Source organism: Alosa alosa, chromosome 18 (assembly GCF_017589495.1).
Source record: "Alosa alosa isolate M-15738 ecotype Scorff River chromosome 18, AALO_Geno_1.1, whole genome shotgun sequence".
NCBI lineage: Eukaryota > Metazoa > Chordata > Actinopteri > Clupeiformes > Clupeidae > Alosa > Alosa alosa.
The window spans coordinates 28,415,099-28,432,084 of record NC_063206.1 but is presented as its reverse complement, the minus strand read 5'-3'; the positions used below and the strand labels follow the sequence as shown (position 1 = coordinate 28,432,084).

General features: G+C 41.3%; 1 long non-coding RNA gene and 1 pseudogene across 1 annotated transcript; one reads left to right on the top strand and one right to left on the bottom strand.

Moving 5' to 3' along the window:
* The first annotated feature begins 2,078 nt into the window (after positions 1-2,078).
* Positions 2,079-6,888, top strand: LOC125311288 (annotated as a pseudogene).
* Positions 6,889-12,214: 5,326 nt separating this feature from the next.
* LOC125311679 lies at positions 12,215-16,252 on the bottom strand. Its single transcript, XR_007196508.1, has 3 exons — positions 16,166-16,252; positions 16,021-16,094; positions 12,215-12,576 (listed from the first exon to the last, which is right to left on the bottom strand). It is a non-coding gene; the product is annotated as an uncharacterized LOC125311679 (long non-coding RNA).
* Between the last annotated feature and the right edge of the window lie 734 nt (positions 16,253-16,986).

Here is a 16,986-nt window from a genome sequence, read left to right as displayed (position 1 = left end):
TTTCCAATTCAGTGACCATATGCCTTTTACAAATTCCATTGATCTGTATTTATAATCAGAACATCTCTCGTAGCACTTACTCTTGCTGATCCTAGCACTTACCACCTGCCTAGAACTGACACTCACTGGTGCACTTATTCTTATACTCTTTAAATAGAATTTTTGATTGCCTAATAGCCTATAGGCCTAATCACATACCAAAACCCACATACTTCAAGCCTCTTATTTCAACTATCTCCTCCTGACATCTTTAAGTGCACTCACGTTCACACACTGGATTCATTGCATGAATTTGGGATGAGGAGGATCCCAGATAGCAATTTCCTTTGGGCCGGATCCGCATAAAAGCCATTAGATCCGCCTGTAGCGGACATACGGTATCTGTGGTATCTGCTCCTGATACAGGTTTCAGCTCTGCTAGCAATGCTGTTTTATCACCGGTTTACAGATTTGTCCCAGATCCAAGTTCCGCAACTCAACTGGAAGTCAGGAGATGCGTTTAAAATACAAAACACCGATTTGGCCCAAACCTGTGATACGGATATGAGCCGAAGGACCATTTTTTCACAGCAGACCCAGGTGGTAATGATATTAATTAAGGTGCTGATTCTGCTAAATTGACCTTTCCCTACTTCATTGTCAACTGGCTGCTAAAGAAAAAAAAAGGTATTTTGGAATGGCACAAATTTAGAAACCATGGGGGTGCACTATGTTCCCATGGCCACTTCATTTCTACAGTAAGGCTGGAAAAGAAGATATAGTTGGCTCAATATTGATCATATGCTCGTTTCATTATTTTTATTATTACCTAGCAGTGGTAAAAGTAGTCAATTGTTGTTTGTGTCAGATCAAACAGTGCTATGAGACAACCCCATATTCTTGCCACGCATGCAGAAGTCCAAGCAGTAACGTTAATCAAGGATCTTTGGTTTGCTCACTATCAATCTTTTGACATGATTTGCCAGCCTGGTCTAGGACAGCCCAACTTTTCAAGGTAGGCTCTGCTTTTCTGCTTTTTATCTCTGTTGGTTTATTCAGAGACAACAATAAGCAAACAAGCGATTGATAACTTTACTGTAAGGTTATACTATTATTTTCCAGCAATATATGCTAGGCTACTAGCTTAGCTTGAGCAAAACAGCCATCACAATAACTAGCCTATTTTGGTAACAGCTAACGCCAACAGGATCACTGATGATAAAAAAACGAGTGTAATTGTGACTTAACCTATTTTCAAAAAGGAATAAATGGCTCATGTTTATTTTTTTTTGTTTTAGATTGACCATGGAGATGACTGAGGAAGACAGCCTGAATATCGATGGGAACAGTGGAATTAACACGACTTAAACTTTGTCTGGGATTGCACTTCTACAGCCAGGTTGTTGAATAAAAAAAATAATAAGACACTTATGTGTAAAGTTTTTTTTACCCCCCTTGTGTTTGTAGCCTAGCTTATGTTTATCAGTTGAGCTGTTGGGAAAACGTTACGAACTTTAGCCTGGGTGAACCTATAACGAACCTGTTAGCAAATGTGTAGCAAACAGATTTTTCAGGATAATTAGCCCTAATTACCAATCACATTTCACATGTCAAATAAAGCCGGCTGATGTCTGATAAACGGGTCCGTTACCACACACAATAAGCGGACCCGTGTATTGCATATGATAAACAGATCTGGAATACGTCAGTAACACAGACTACCATACGAACTGGGCCAGTCTTAGCCCTTATTGGTACCAGATCCGCCAAACGATCCAGACCAATTTTGACCGATGTGCGTTTGGGCCGCCGGATCAGGTCCATTATGCAGATCCGTGCGGACGTTGTGGTAGGTGTGGCCCAGTTCCGTCCCCAGTGTATGTTTGCTATCTGGGATGTTATCAGACAGTGGCATTACAGACTTTCTCCGGAATTGTATGAACGGGTCCCGGGTCGGATACGCTGCTCACATGAACAGATCCAAAACGGACCCGGGTCGGATACACTGCTCATATAACCGGGTCCGTTTTGGGAGCGGATCTGTGGCTCATTTGCGGATCCAAAGCGAAACCGGGGCGGATGTATCCATTTATGTACGGATGCGCAAAGGAACCGCCGCGGTGTCTGATCGGATCCGCAAGCCGATTTCGGGATCCGTTCCGGAGTTCACCGTACCTCCGCGGCGGATGCGTTTCGTAGTCAGTTTGCTGTCTGGGAAGGATCTGTGTTAGGTCCTTATTTTAGTCTCTATATTAATGATCTCTCACAACACTGTCATAGAGTAGATATACAATTATATGCCGATGACACTGTTTTATACACACATGCAAAAAATGCTCAGCTAGCAGCTGAGAAATTAACTCATGCCATGCAAGGTGTGGTTGAGTGGCTTGAACAATCTTGTCTAGATTTATTAAAATTAGCAAGACGAAAGGTATGTTCTTTTGTAAATCTAGGGGGCAGATTCCAACTGCAGACATCTCTATTAACAATGACCCAATTGATATACCGGTAGTTAGTGAATATAAATAGGGTAAGGCTATTTGCACCCCTGGTACAATTAGCAGTGTATGCTATTCGTACACTGGTGTAATAAGAAGTGAATTCTTTTCGTACCCCGGTGCACACAGCAATGTGTCCTATTAGTACCCCGTCTAGTACAAATATCAATGTATGCTATTCGTACCCCAGTGCACACAGCAATGTGTTCTATTAGTACCCCGTCTGGTACAAACATCAATGTATGCTATTCGTACCCTGGTGCACACAGCAATGTGTTCTATTAATACCCCGTCTGGTACAAATATCAGTGTATGCTATTTGCACCCCTGTGCATTTATTCTGGCATATTGATCGCACAATGTAATAATAATTGTTACATAATTGTTACAATAATTGTTGTTATGTAACAGGGTGTGAATAGCTCAGCTGTGCAATAGACACTCTGAATAAGGTATGCTGTTTGCATCAATGTACAGTTAGAAGTGGATGCTATTCGTACCCTGGTGTTTATAGTACTGTATTCTATTTACACCCTGGTGCATGAACTAGGTAATTGTTGCAATCAAAACTCAATCTGCCAAAATGCATCACACAGGAATCAAACCCCGGTCTCCCACATACAGTACTAACCTGGGTCTGTTACCACTGCACTATCTTATTCCACTTTAAACTCAAACCTTAACTTCAAGAAACACATCAAGAAAATGGCAAAAACTATAAAATATAACTTGGCAAACTTTAGACAGATACAAGTATAAGTACTCTTTTGATTTGGTCTCTGCATTTATCCCAATCTGTGAATTAGTGAAACACACTCAGAACACAGTGAACACACAGTGAGGTGAAGCACACACTTATCCCGGCGCAGTGAGCTGCCTGCAACAACAGCGGTGCTCGGGGAGCAGTGAGGGGTTAGGTGCCTTGCTCAAGGGCACTTCAGCCGTGCCTACTGGTCGTTTTTACAAGTCCGAAGCGCTAACCAGTAGGCCACGGCTGCCCTATGATTAGGTTATCCCTCCCTATGAATGTAGCAAAAATATTTATGCTTTAATTTTTTCACACTTATCATACTGTATCACCTGTTGGGGACAGGCCAGTGAATCTGCCATTAGACCTTTAGAATCATTATATAAGCAAGCTATAAAGATTCTTGATAAAAAGCCATTTCAGTACCACCATTGCAAGATCCTAGAGAAACATAATTTATTGAGTTTTGAAAATGTTAGAATCTTTTCAAACTTGACTCTAGTGCACAAGATCTTACACGGCCTGACCCCCGTATGCTTACTGGCTTTTGCTTACTATCGCCCTGCTATTTCTGTAAGATCTACTAGAATAGCCTCTATCTATCCTCCTTTTCCTTTAAAGCCACTACACATCACATCAGTCCTCCAAGTCCCCTGTCACTTGTGGTGTCCCCCAGGGTTCTGTTCTTGGGCCCCTCCTCTTTCTCATATACATCCTCCCTCTTGGCCAGATTATTCACAACCACGGTCTCAACTTCCAATGCTATGCAGATGACATCCAACTTTATCTTACCACTCCCTCTCCCACTGACCCCCACCACGCTCCCTCACTGATTGCCTCTCTGACTTAAAATGATGGATGCAAAACAATTTTCTCAAGCTCAACACAGACAAAACCGAAATTCTGCTGATTGGCCCTAAAAACATCCTCACCAAATCTCCCCGTCTTTCTCTCAACATTGATGGCTCACCTGTCCACTCTACCCCTGTTGTTAAAAAACATGGCATTCAGCTTGACTTCACCCTTAGCTTTGATCCTCATATCAAATCACTCACTAAGACTGCTTTTTTTTACCTCCGTAACATTGCCCGCCTCCGACCCTTCCACTCTGCTAGTGATGCACAGACTTTGGTTCACTCTTTCATTATGTCCCGTCTAGATTACGGCAACTCACTTTTCCTTGCTATCCCCACTAAAACCCTTCAAAGACTACAATATATTCAAAACTCTGCAGGCAGGCTCCTCACCCATACCAGACGATCAGCACACATCACCCCCATTCTCCATCAACTCCATTGGCTACCAGTTCCGTCCCGGATCAAATACAAAGTACTACTACTCACCTTCAAAGCCCTCCACAACCTTGCTCCCCCCTACATCTGCGACCTCCTGACCCCTTACACTCCTTCCCGCTCACTCAGATCCTCTGACCAAAACCTCCTGGCTATCCCCCGCTCCAGACTCTCCACCCTGGGTGGCAGGTCCTTCAGTGCCTTGGCCTGAAGTCCTTGTAACTCTAGAACTCCCTCCCCCAACCTCTTTGTGCCTGTCCTTCTCTTCCTTTCTTCAAAGCACATCTCAAGACCTTTCTGTTTAATGATCACTCCTCCACACCCAACACATAGCTCCATACAGATAACTTGTATTTGTTGTATTGTTTTGTTTGTTTGTTATTGTGTTTCCTTGCCTTCCTGCTATGTAAAGCGACCTTGGGTTTGAGAAAGGTGCTATATAAAATAAACTTATTATTATTATTATTACACAGTGGAATGCTGTCACAGCTAACCACACAGCTCTTGTTCACAGATTGGCATTGTCGGCCGCACCGGGGCAGGAAAGTCCAGTCTCACAAACGTCCTGTTCCGTATCATCGAAGCTGCTGGGGGGAGAATCCTCATAGACGGAGTGGACATCACCACTATTGGCCTGCTGATCTTAGAAGTAAACTGACCATCATACCACAGGTGGCTAACGCAACATTGTATTCATGAGACACATTCATTTTGGAACTGAAGTGCAACGTGTGGTTCAGTTAACTGTCGTTTTTATTAGCCTACCAGTTGGTCTTGGGCATGTGAAAACTACTTGAAAGCAAATGTAACAAAAATGTATCACTTGTGTTTTTCTTTTCATGTCTACGCCACCTTAAATGAAATATGGATATCAACTCCAGAAATGTAAATATGGGTTCAGCATATAAAATCAAAATTAGAATATGGTCAGCTTTGCAAGATCATATTTGTGAGATGTGATCTGAGATCTTCATGGTTTTCTCATGCCCATCTCGGCAGGATCCCGTGCTGTTCTCTGGAAGTCTCTGCATGAATCTGGACCCGTTTGAGAAGTTTAGCAATGAGGAGCTGTGGAGAGCATTGGAGCTCTCCCACTTGAAGGAGTTTGCACAGGGTCTGCCAGAACAGCTGCTCTATGAAGTCTCGGAAGGAGGCCAGAACCTCAGGTGGCCAACGGCAAGGACAACGCCTTGTGTTGCCAAGCATTTCTTTTTCGAATCGTGTAGGGCCACCTAACAGCTGTCACATAAGCCAGTGCTGGCCGCTTTGCATCCTCCAGTTGCCGTGGACTACTTAATTAATGCATTCTTTTTGGATTTCATTCAAGAAAACTATTCAGAGATTGTCTCTTCTCTCTGACATAATTATTCCTCACAGCTGAGGGACAGACATCAGCTCTCTTTAACATGCTCGTGGCATCATTCTTGCCATTGCAGTTTCACTCTAACTCTTAATTAGATGATTAGATGAACATAGCTCTTTGCAGGTGATATTTTTTTATGTCACTGGAAATGGAGAATACCAGTATTAAATTAATTGAATACGACAGATCTACAAAGAATGGCACAGTAACTATTCTTGCTATTCTATCACATTTCTTGAAAGTCCTTTAAAATTGATAGAACTCACAACTCTCATCTAACCTAGTCTGTGACATAATTAGGCTTTTTTTATTATATTTCAGTTCACTTTTTTAAATTCACTTTCAATGAGATGTTTGTATGGTACTTTATAACTGCAGATCCCAAATATATACAGCTGATATATTTTTGCTATTTTTTGTTTGTTTGCAGGGCTGGCCAGGGCTCTGCTTAGGAAGTCCTGCATCCTGATCTTGGATGAGGCCACAGCTGCCGTGGACCTGGAGACAGATGACCTGATTCAGGACTTACTATTGCAAGCAGAGTACTGTATGTATGATGTATGTGAGTGATGACAGTGAAGATGTGTGTGTGGGCGGGAGGGGAGTGGAGCAGTGACTGTGTGTGTGTGTGTGTAGGTGGGGGCAGTGTGCTGTAAGTATGTAGAGGATGTGTGTTGGAGAAGATCCTGAAGACAATGTGCTGTGTATGTAGGGGGTATGTGAAGTGATGACAGTGATGATGTAAGTGTGTGTGTTGGGGATGGGGGTGGGGTGGGGGCAGAAAGGCTAGGCAATCAAGGACATGGGTAGATGGAGGAGAAATCAAAAATAATAAATAAATTAAATCAGGTAGTCTTAAAAAGAAAGCTTTCAAAGCTGCCGCATTAATAGCCAGTACAATGGAAATAAATATAGATGAAAGTCAAGTAGCCACAGGTGTGCGAGATCTGAGTGTGCTCCCACTTTGTGAACTCCCATGCCCTGTCTTTTTCACTAAAAAGGTAAGGGGAGGTGACTGTGCACAAGGAACGTTGTAGTGTATCACATAGGGCAGTGTTTCTCAAAGTGTGGTCCGGGGACCACTGGTGGTCCGCAAGCTATCCCAAGTGGTCCGCGAGCAGACGTGGTAAAATATAATATAGATGAGTTGTATGTAAATCCAAACAGTTCTGTCACACTGTCTAGGTAGGATATGCCAGTTTAAATCATATGAATCCTCTGACACAATAAGCAAAGTGGAAAGACAATAAGCAAGGTGGTTCAGTGAGTAGGCCTATTGTTTAGGCTAATATACTGTTGAAGTAGGTCTAATCTTTTTTAGCTAGGTGGTCCGTGCGTTTCTTTTTTATTGGTTAAGTGGTCCTTCGTCTGAAAAAGTTTGAGAAACACTGACATAGGGCATCATAACCATGTGAATGCATACAAATGTGTCCACAGACATGGCTACCACAGTATGATAATGATACTTTATTGCCCCTTAAGAACACTGACAGGGCTCTATCTTCCACTCCAGCGCAATTGACTTTTCGCAAATCACTTTGTGGGCGGATCTTGGGCGCTGTTGCTATTTTACCGGCGGGATATTGACTGTTGCGCCCGACGCAAATCTAAAATGGGGTGGTCTGTAGTAGCTACATTACTCATGGGTGTGGTTTGGGCGTAACGTGCAATAAACCAATCAGAGCGTCATCTCACATTCCCTTTAACAACAGGCACGCTTGTTCCATAGTGGATTGCTATTATGATGGCAGATTTGCCAGGCGCAGCCAGGAACGGTTCACAGTGCTATAGTCAGTTGGGAACAGTTTGCTATTGATTTTTCCTCTTGACAAAATGTAATACAGAAATGTCACTTTCCGATGTTCCGGGATGTTCCGGGATCACTCTCACTAAATCACAAGGTTATGAATGCATGGTGATATTTTTGCAATGTAATCTAACATTACCTCACTATAGACAATGCAGATCTTCTGTCAGATAAGCTCTCCTCTCCCATGCTGCTGCTGGGGCATTTGGGTTAAATGGCATCGGCATGCAGTTCAACATTTATGTCATCAACACATCCGTGATTCGTAGAAATGTGTACGCTAGATTTATACCTACCGTATTTTCCGGACTATAAGTCACACTTTTTTCATAGTTTGGCTGGTCCTGCGACTTATAGTCAGGTTCAACTTATATATGAAAAAAATATATAATTGAACATGTTTTTAAATGTTAATTTATATTAACTGACATGAACCCTACGTGAAACATTACGTCTACAGCCGCGAGAGAGTGCTCTCAAATGCACAAGTCCTGTGCACTTTCAGTCAGAGATTAGTGCTTGGCTATGCCTGAAACACACGTGCATACCTAAATCGTCAAATTATGGCCGGGATTCTATTCATAGCCGGGCCTCAGATTTGGACAAATAAAAGCCAGTATAATTGTGTTTCAATTTAACTCATAAAAGAGCTCTTCTTAATATTTTATATTGTTGGTTGGTATTGTTGCCAATGAAAAGTCATTGTCCTACACCATGAGTCTCCAACACATTGCTCTCATTGCTCTCAAGCTGCATGCCGCTCCCTTGTGAGCTAGAGGCTGAAGCAGTAACCTACATTTAAACACAATTGTTGCTGCCAGGCATCAGCCTATGAATTTTATAAAAAAGTAAATCATGCATAATTTAAAAAATAACTACATTTAGGCTATCTTAGACCTCTTTGGCTATACGGAATAAGGTTTCCCTTGCAGCACATGCAGCAGACGTTCTATGAATGAATGAAAGCACGGATACTTTATCTCGCAATAAGTGGATGGCAATCGAAATCCCGACACTATATGAAACTTAATAGTGAGCCATTAAATACCCCACAGATTTCAGTGGTCATCAGTCCCGATATTTAGCAATATAATCAAACAGTCCAAACGTAAATTAAATCTCAAATTGAACATCTGCTTTGATAGCCTACCCATGCCGCTCCAAACGAAAAGTAGGCCTATGTCTCACAATAAAACGCAAGAAATAAAGGACTATATAGCTGACTCGAATACAAGCCATGGCCAAATAAAGGTGCTGTGCTTTGCGCAGCCTAAATTTGAGGATTTATGAGTCTCCTAAACATTCCTCACCCGTTATCTAGACATGCATGAAAACATTTGAAAACAAAACTCACTGCCATGTAGCCTAATATTTGATCGCTGTTTTGCTACTAATTATCTTTCACGTAATCTTTCCTGTCGATAGCGGTTGAAGTTGAAGCACCTAGGCTATAATTGACCTTTTGCAAGTGTTCTAAGACCTTAGATACTGTTGCTACGTCTGTCAAACATTGCGGAATTAACCAGGAAGTAGCCGTAAACAACCATTGACAACAAGGGGGGAGACCGAGTATGGAGGATTTTAATGAAGAATTAAGCAAAATATTTTGGAGAAATACATCTTTGATATCATCGAGAGCAAGGCAAAAGGGTTTGCAGTTCGCTGTGGAGGGCTATATTCACAATTTAGAGTTTACAAACGAGGGGGGTAGTAATACAATTTGAGCTAAAGCCTATCGGTCCCAATGTAAAAACGAGAAGCCTCACCAACTTTTTTTACAATATACTAGTAATACTATTGTGGACCAGTCATGTTCGTGTACTGCAGGGAAAGTAAAAAAAAATACAGCTGGTCGCTTTCACTTAAAGCATCAGCTAAATGAATAGCTATCTTTGATATCTGTTACACATAGTGACTAAAGCCTATGGTACGGTCCCGCGTCTGCGGCACTGGTGAGCGCGTGACGAGAATTGCGTCATTTTTACAGCATGCGTCGCTTCTTTGAGTCGACCGAAATTTAAGACCGTGCGTCAAAGTGACGCGTAGACTGTGCATGTGTGAAACGGAACTGCTGTAAACTCTTCCCTCCAGTAGGTGGACCACATAGAAGAACAACACTTAAACCTAAAAACAAACCTAGACAGAAGAAGACTTGTTTGGTTACCATAACGACGATGGAACAGAGCGCCTGTCCTCAGCTTGCCTGGCTTTGAGTTACGTGAGACACCACGACATGGAGTCAACTTCGACCGATGTAAAGCCACAATCCACAGATACATTCTTTAACATTATATTTAACGGTCACTTTACCATCTATGGTGTAGAACCCAAAGTATTTCAAGACACCACATTTTAGATGAGTTGGGGACGTAATTATCTGTCTGCTGGCCGTTCTGTGCGTTACCTTTGATTGTCGAAACAGGGTGGCTGCATGGGCTCATTGTGGCTACTGGCTATTATATTGGCTTGATTTGGTCATGAGCCCTGGATCATATAGCACTGAATGAGCAATAAAATAAAACTAATCATAGACTGTAGAAATGCGCTACACAGCACTAAAAACCGAATAGTTTATTTATAGTTTGACTACAGATATTTCACGTCATGTTCAAATAAAAAGTGACAGCCCTACTCCTTGCATAGAGAGCTGACATGACTTCAATGCTGAACTCAAATCCAAAACTCGATTAAATGCATCTTTTAAATAAAAAATGAGCGTATGCTGAAATCAAATCAGGTTTTTGAAACCCAAATTTAATTGAGGACATCTTAATACGCACAACTCTTTCTTACCATGACACTGCTGTGTTTAGAGCCATATAAAGGTATCTTTATGATACCTTTATATGGCTCTGGTGAGGGAAATAACAAAAAAAGGTGCAGTATCCAGGTTTATAATTTTTGTTTTATTATGTGTTCTTATATTGAGAATATATATATATATACATACTATAAGCATAGTCTTATCACATTGCCAACCAACACATCACACTCACAGTTGTTACTTTCTCAAAATATGAGGCTGGAAATTGGACAGTACACTCACCACATACCAAATCTGATTAATATTTCCCAGTCTTGTGTTTGGAATTTTTGTGTGACACTATTTTAAACTTTTTATTTTGGCAATAGCCCTCTCTACATGCACCCTATGCTTTGCTATACGCTTTGTTTCAACAACATCACCAGCTGGCATCTGCATTTTGGACTTTGCAAAGGGTGGCATGTTTAACTGAATGCCTATTGAATTGAGTTCATCCTCTATAAGAAATCCTTTGTCTGCCATTACACCATCACCCTTATGCAAGTACCCTTTCTCAATTAATCTTTCCAGCTGTGGAATGATTCCACACTGTTTAACTATTTCCTTGTCCGACACGGAGCCTGTGTAAAGTGTTGATGTAAACATCACAGCGCCACGGGGGTCACACACTATAAGTGATTTTAAAGTGTTTGTGCTTTTGTTATTTGAATAACTTTGGCTTTGTAAAACAAGAGAAGTCGGGCGTTCAATTTTTAATTCAGTGCAGTCTAATAGAGCAAATGTTGTTGGATAGTCTTCCTTATAATTAGTGGGCATGTTCTGTGCAATAATGATTCTATGGGGCCAAATGGGCAATTCACCTAGTATGTTGTACATGTAATGGATCCACGAATTGAAAATATTGCTAGCACTTTGTACACTAAGGTTGAAGGACAAGGAAAGGTTTTGCAGATCTGCATTATTGCGTAGTTTCATTAAAACAAAAAGCAGCTGGCTGCGTATGGGCATCTCATCAGTGCTTCTGTCTTTTCTGATGTATGCTATGGGACTTTTCGGTAGACTGCACAGAGGATCTTTTGGAATGCCAAATAGGGCGCACAACTGATTAAAGCGGTCATATGTAAAACCAGTGCTGTATTGGAACATTTTAGGGCTATGATTGTCTTGTAGCAGTTCAGGTGTTACCATCTTGTTTCGGAGTGTGTGTACGTGTACTGTCAACCTTACAATCTCTTTTTCTTTTAAATCCAATTTCTCCCTTAACTTTTCATTCTCTTCCTCTAACTTCTTCACTCTCTCCAGTTGTGCTTGTTGTTCCAGGGTATCCTGGTGTTCAGACTCTGGACTCTGAAGATTCTCTGGAAAGACAAATAGTTATACATCAACTCCTTCCATTTCATTATATTTACCACTTTTCTTTTCTTTTTCACAGCTTCCTCTTGTTACTAACACAGAAATACCTACTGATGGAGAATCTTCGGCCCAACAACCTGAATTTCCTGATTTCCCTTTACCACCCCAACCCTCTCATTTCACCACAGTAATGAGTCAAATTGCCATGCAACGCTACAACAAATTAACAATGCCATTATCAGCTTGTAAATTATTAGAATACAACACCAAACCTCAAAGTAGATCAACTCTGTGGTTTGATGCTAGATCACAGCGTCTTACAGCAAATGATTTTAAAAGAATCTGCTCTAGGAGAGCAGATTATGAAAAACTTGCAACAAGTCTTAAGCACAAATCAGCAGTGCAGACCAAGGCTATGAGAAGGGGCTTGGCATTAGAGAGTGTAGCAGCAACAGAATACACAAAACTAAGTAACAATATTGTGTTACCCTGTGGGTTTGTTGTAAATCCCCATGCCCCACACCTTGGTGCTTCACCAGACTATAAAGTAATAGAGGGAGGACAGAGCAACAACCCAGAATATGGACTTCTTGAGATAAAATGCCCTACTAAGGACAGCTTTGAAACCTTAACTTATCTTGCGAAGCTGGAAGATGGAAGGTACAAACTAAAAGAGTCCCACTGCTACTATTACCAGGTGATGGGCCAGCTTGGCATTAGTGGTTTGAAGTGGTGTGACTTCTTTGTACTGTGTGTACAAAACTACCACCTGGAGCGGATACCCACACAGCAGTAGACTCCTAGGCGGATCCGCCTTCAAGTCGGCAAACCCGCGTGACTGTCGCATTCGTTTTGGTGCCGCACAGAGGATCAGCTCCGCCTTCAGGCGGCCCCGTAAATTCTACTGTCAAACAGCGGATCCTGAGTGGACCCATGTCGGATCCACTGGATCGCCGTACGCAGCTATACTATAACGGTTGAACATGACTGTACACCAAGAGCCAAGAAGAGTCATACTAGTGGATATTTTCTTTGCTGGGACACGGTTGCGCTGAACCCTCTCGAGTAAGTGATATTTATTAATATATTGCGACATTCACAATAGCTAAACATTGGCCTTTGTGGTTTTATAATCATCATGTTTATTGATTGTAATGACGTTGTTTGATATTAGGACTAACTAATTAGTGCAACCAGAGACGTTTGTCATTTTGTGCAACAGTTTGTGCAAAGTTAACGTTATTGTTAGCTGTGATGCTCATATGAGTCTGTAGCCTATCTGATTTAAAATGGGATAGCAATTTCGGCAGAATATGTTATGGTAGTGTGATTTAAAAAACATACATTGTTATTTAACATTAGTCTGGTCTTGTCTGTTTTAATGTGTAGCTGTTGTCCATATAGTGCTACTATGCTAGCGGCATATAGCTGCTAGCTAGCATGCTGCTAGGCGCAATTGCATAAGTTATTGCTAATGTCTATTAGTGCTATACATATATTGAAATCACGTTTGCGATGCAAACCTTGATTAAGGTGATACTGGCACTGGTATTTCAGTCAATGAAGTCAGTGAAGCACTCGTCTGCTATGATAGCTACCTACAACTTTAGCATGTTGACTCACTGATAATGGTTTAGCCCTAGCCTCTAGCTAGCTGTGCATTAACGTTTGCATTTTGCCAAGTTTGGAATCATAACATTACGTAACTTTAGTTTCTATCTGCCATCTTTGTAATGAAAGCCTCGGCATTTTAATCGCTGTTTAAGTCGGTTCAGACAACTATTGGCATCTGTTTGTGATTTATTATGCTAACGTAACTTAACTGTATGGAACTTGGTCCCCATCTTCTATTTTGTTTGTTCTGCAGCGTCAACTTTTATCGGCTGGATTCTAGCATCTAACGTTACGATTGCCTCTGTTGGGTTTGCTTGATCAAGTAATACTTTCTGGGTTGTTAAAATGTAATGTGAACACATTCCCGTAGCATTCCAAAATAGACCAGAGATGCTTGTACTATATGTATATTTGGAAATTTTGGGATTGCAATAACCATAATGATATCGTTATGTAACAGCCATCGTTTCGGGGACTCTGATGACCGTGAAGAGCCAGAAAATGGTGACTTTGCATCTCTGAGGTACCTTCCAACTCGCCTGGTATATCAGTTGAAGCCTCAAGCCCCAGCCTATTGCACTGGCAAAGTAAGTAATACTCTCTTAACATTGAAATAACTAAATCATAATATTAATATTAGAGATATGGTTAACATTCTTAGTGCTAAAGACATTCCCCTCTCTTTGTATCTATTCCTCCAGCTCCACCATGTCGCCGAGTGCCAGGCAGCCGAGTCACTACCCCTCAACCTGGAGAAAACTGTTAAGGTAAAGACTGATCTCTGAAATAATATTGAATACAGTGGCCCCATCTATATTAACACAGCAGTAGTCACTGCATTTCAGATCAACAGATTGCATCTGCATTACCATCTCAGATTTTCTGCATACTTTATCCATTACTTTCAAAATCTCAGCCAAATATTTTGTCAGTTAAAACATCTGCATTCATGCAATATTGCCTGAAAAGTTCATTCATTATTATCAGATTGTATTGAAACACATTGATTTCAATGTCAATCCATTCATGGAGTTGATATAGATAGTGCATACCAAAATATTGAAACATACAAATTCATGTCCAGCATGACCAGAGATTTGATTTTGTTTGCCATTGTTTGGCCCTGTAGCTCTCAGCCTACCATGGTTAACAGATCACAACCATTTATCTCCCTTAGCACCTCACCATGGGGCAGGGCCGCAACACTCTTCACCACCTCAACTCCCTGCACCTGCACCTGCATTTAACATACAGAGAGTTACTCAAGGTAGGGACTGATCTCTGAAATATTAGTGAATAGAAAGGCCCCATGTGTATTATCAGTCATGGTTAACAGATAACTACCATTTAATACAATTTTTTTCCCCCTCTCGCACACCACCCACCTCACTATGGGCCAGGAACGGCAGTCCCTCCTCAACTCCCTCCACCCCCACACCAGCCCTCAACGTGCAGCGAACAGAGGAGCTTTGTAAGTCATGTTTCTTTTTAAATTTAATCTCCTTAATACCTATCTCATATATTGTATTGTGTAGGCATACTTGGCTTTGGATGCTACATACCATAAACATAAACATATCTGTCTGTTTGATTACAGGTGCTGTGAGGAAAAACATGGTGACACGGTCTGCCACGGACACTGAGGTCACCAAACACGCAATCAGGTGTTTCAACCGGCGGTGGATCGGGCAACGAGGAGATGTGTTCCGCCTCCATCCACACAAATGGAGTAATAGGAGAAATAAGCATTAAACAATCTTTTTATTGAACTTCTTGTCATTCACCCGTTATTCATTTTCTGATATTTTAGCTGTGCATAGCGCAGTATTTCATTGAAGTTGTAGCCTATTAGATCAAATATTTCATGTCTGCACTGACCTAGGCCTATAAAGCACTAAATTAGGTTTTGACCACAAAATGAATGTAAAGTAGCCTAGGCAATGTAGGCTACTTAACAAAAACAGAATAGCTTATAACCTGTAACTTTCCATAAATGTCCATTTTATATTTCCATTGAGTAGTGATCACGTTTGTACAGTAAATTGATGTCTTGACTTAAGCCTTTTCTGTTAGGTTTATTGACAGTATTGTTAAGTTAAAAATATGAGGCAATGCAGATTAATCGTAGGCCTATATTGCTGTAGTAGCCTAGTGATAGTTTTACTTTTATCCTATAGTTGCCTAGTTTTATCCTACAGCAAGAACAGAAGGAATTTTGAAAATGAGATAAACGGGTCCAAAACGGACCCGGGCCAGATGAGCCTTTGAGTCCGTTGCGGGTCCGCGGCGGATGTATGTATCAATTTGCGGATCCCAAACGGACCCGCCGCGGAGGTAAGGTTTTAATCGCGGATGCAGTGCGGAGCCACGGCGGGTCCGCGATTCGCCTTCGTAGCGGATCCGTTCCTGAGAGCATCTGGACTCCGATACGGGTCCGTTTCGCGGGTCCTTTCCGGAAGGCGTCATAGTCCTTTTGCTGTGTGGGTATGCTTTGATGAGGCCAAATGGGAGCAAATGAAGAACAAGCTTGACTCTTTCTTTTTCAATTATTACCTCAACTAGAGGGCAATAAATATCACAAACAATAAATATTACTTACCTTTGTCACTAGCATTGTTCTCTTCTTCTTCATCAGTAGTGAGGGAGATGGAGGACTGACCATCACTTTTCCATCTGTGCAAAAATAACAACATAATAACATGTTCTTAATGCCATATTTCTATGTATTTTTTTAACATACTTACCGTTTAGCTGGGGGCTTTCTGCAGCCTCCAAGGTCTCTGGTTTGGCCTGGTGTTGCTATGCCGACGGGATTTGGATAATCCGGAGTTGGTCTCCCAGTTGGTCTCCCATTTACGAAATGCTGCAATGATAACACAACACGTTGGTCCTTGTTTCTAAGGCTTCTAAGGTTTTGGATTTTGTAAAATACATTTCTAAATAAATGCGACTTATAGTCCAGTGCGACTTATATATGTTTTTTTTCTGCTCATGAGGCATTTTTTGACTGATGCGACTTATATTCAGGAGCGACTTATAGTCCGGAAAATAGGTATTTTTTCACATCGGACACCACACTGATTTCCCTCGTGTAGCAATATTTGTCCTTGTAACTATGTATGGTTTGGAGAAATGGGAACTGCATCTGCACTTCCTTTTAAAACCGTGATTATAGATGAGAGGAGCAAAGTGCATTATATCAGCATTTTTTTGTTCAGTAGATCTTTTTGTAACACAGGTGCCCAAGCAAAGCTCCTGCAGGTGTAAGCTACAGCTGTACCTTACGATCAGGCAACTCAACAACGAGAAACAGTTTTCAAGTTGACCTACCTTTCCAACTCTGCACAGTATCCCATTAACTGCATGACAGTAGGCTATTCACAATATTTTATGTAGAGTTTGTAAACATGTTATCATCAACTTAATGCACGCACAACTTTTGTTTGAGCAGGAGAGAGAATAACAATGAATGGACGCAGCAACTACAGAAATTGTAGCCAAGGCTACTTACTGCTTTCTTTTACTATCTATGGTTAACAGCACATAATAAGCTGATTTAAGCTAA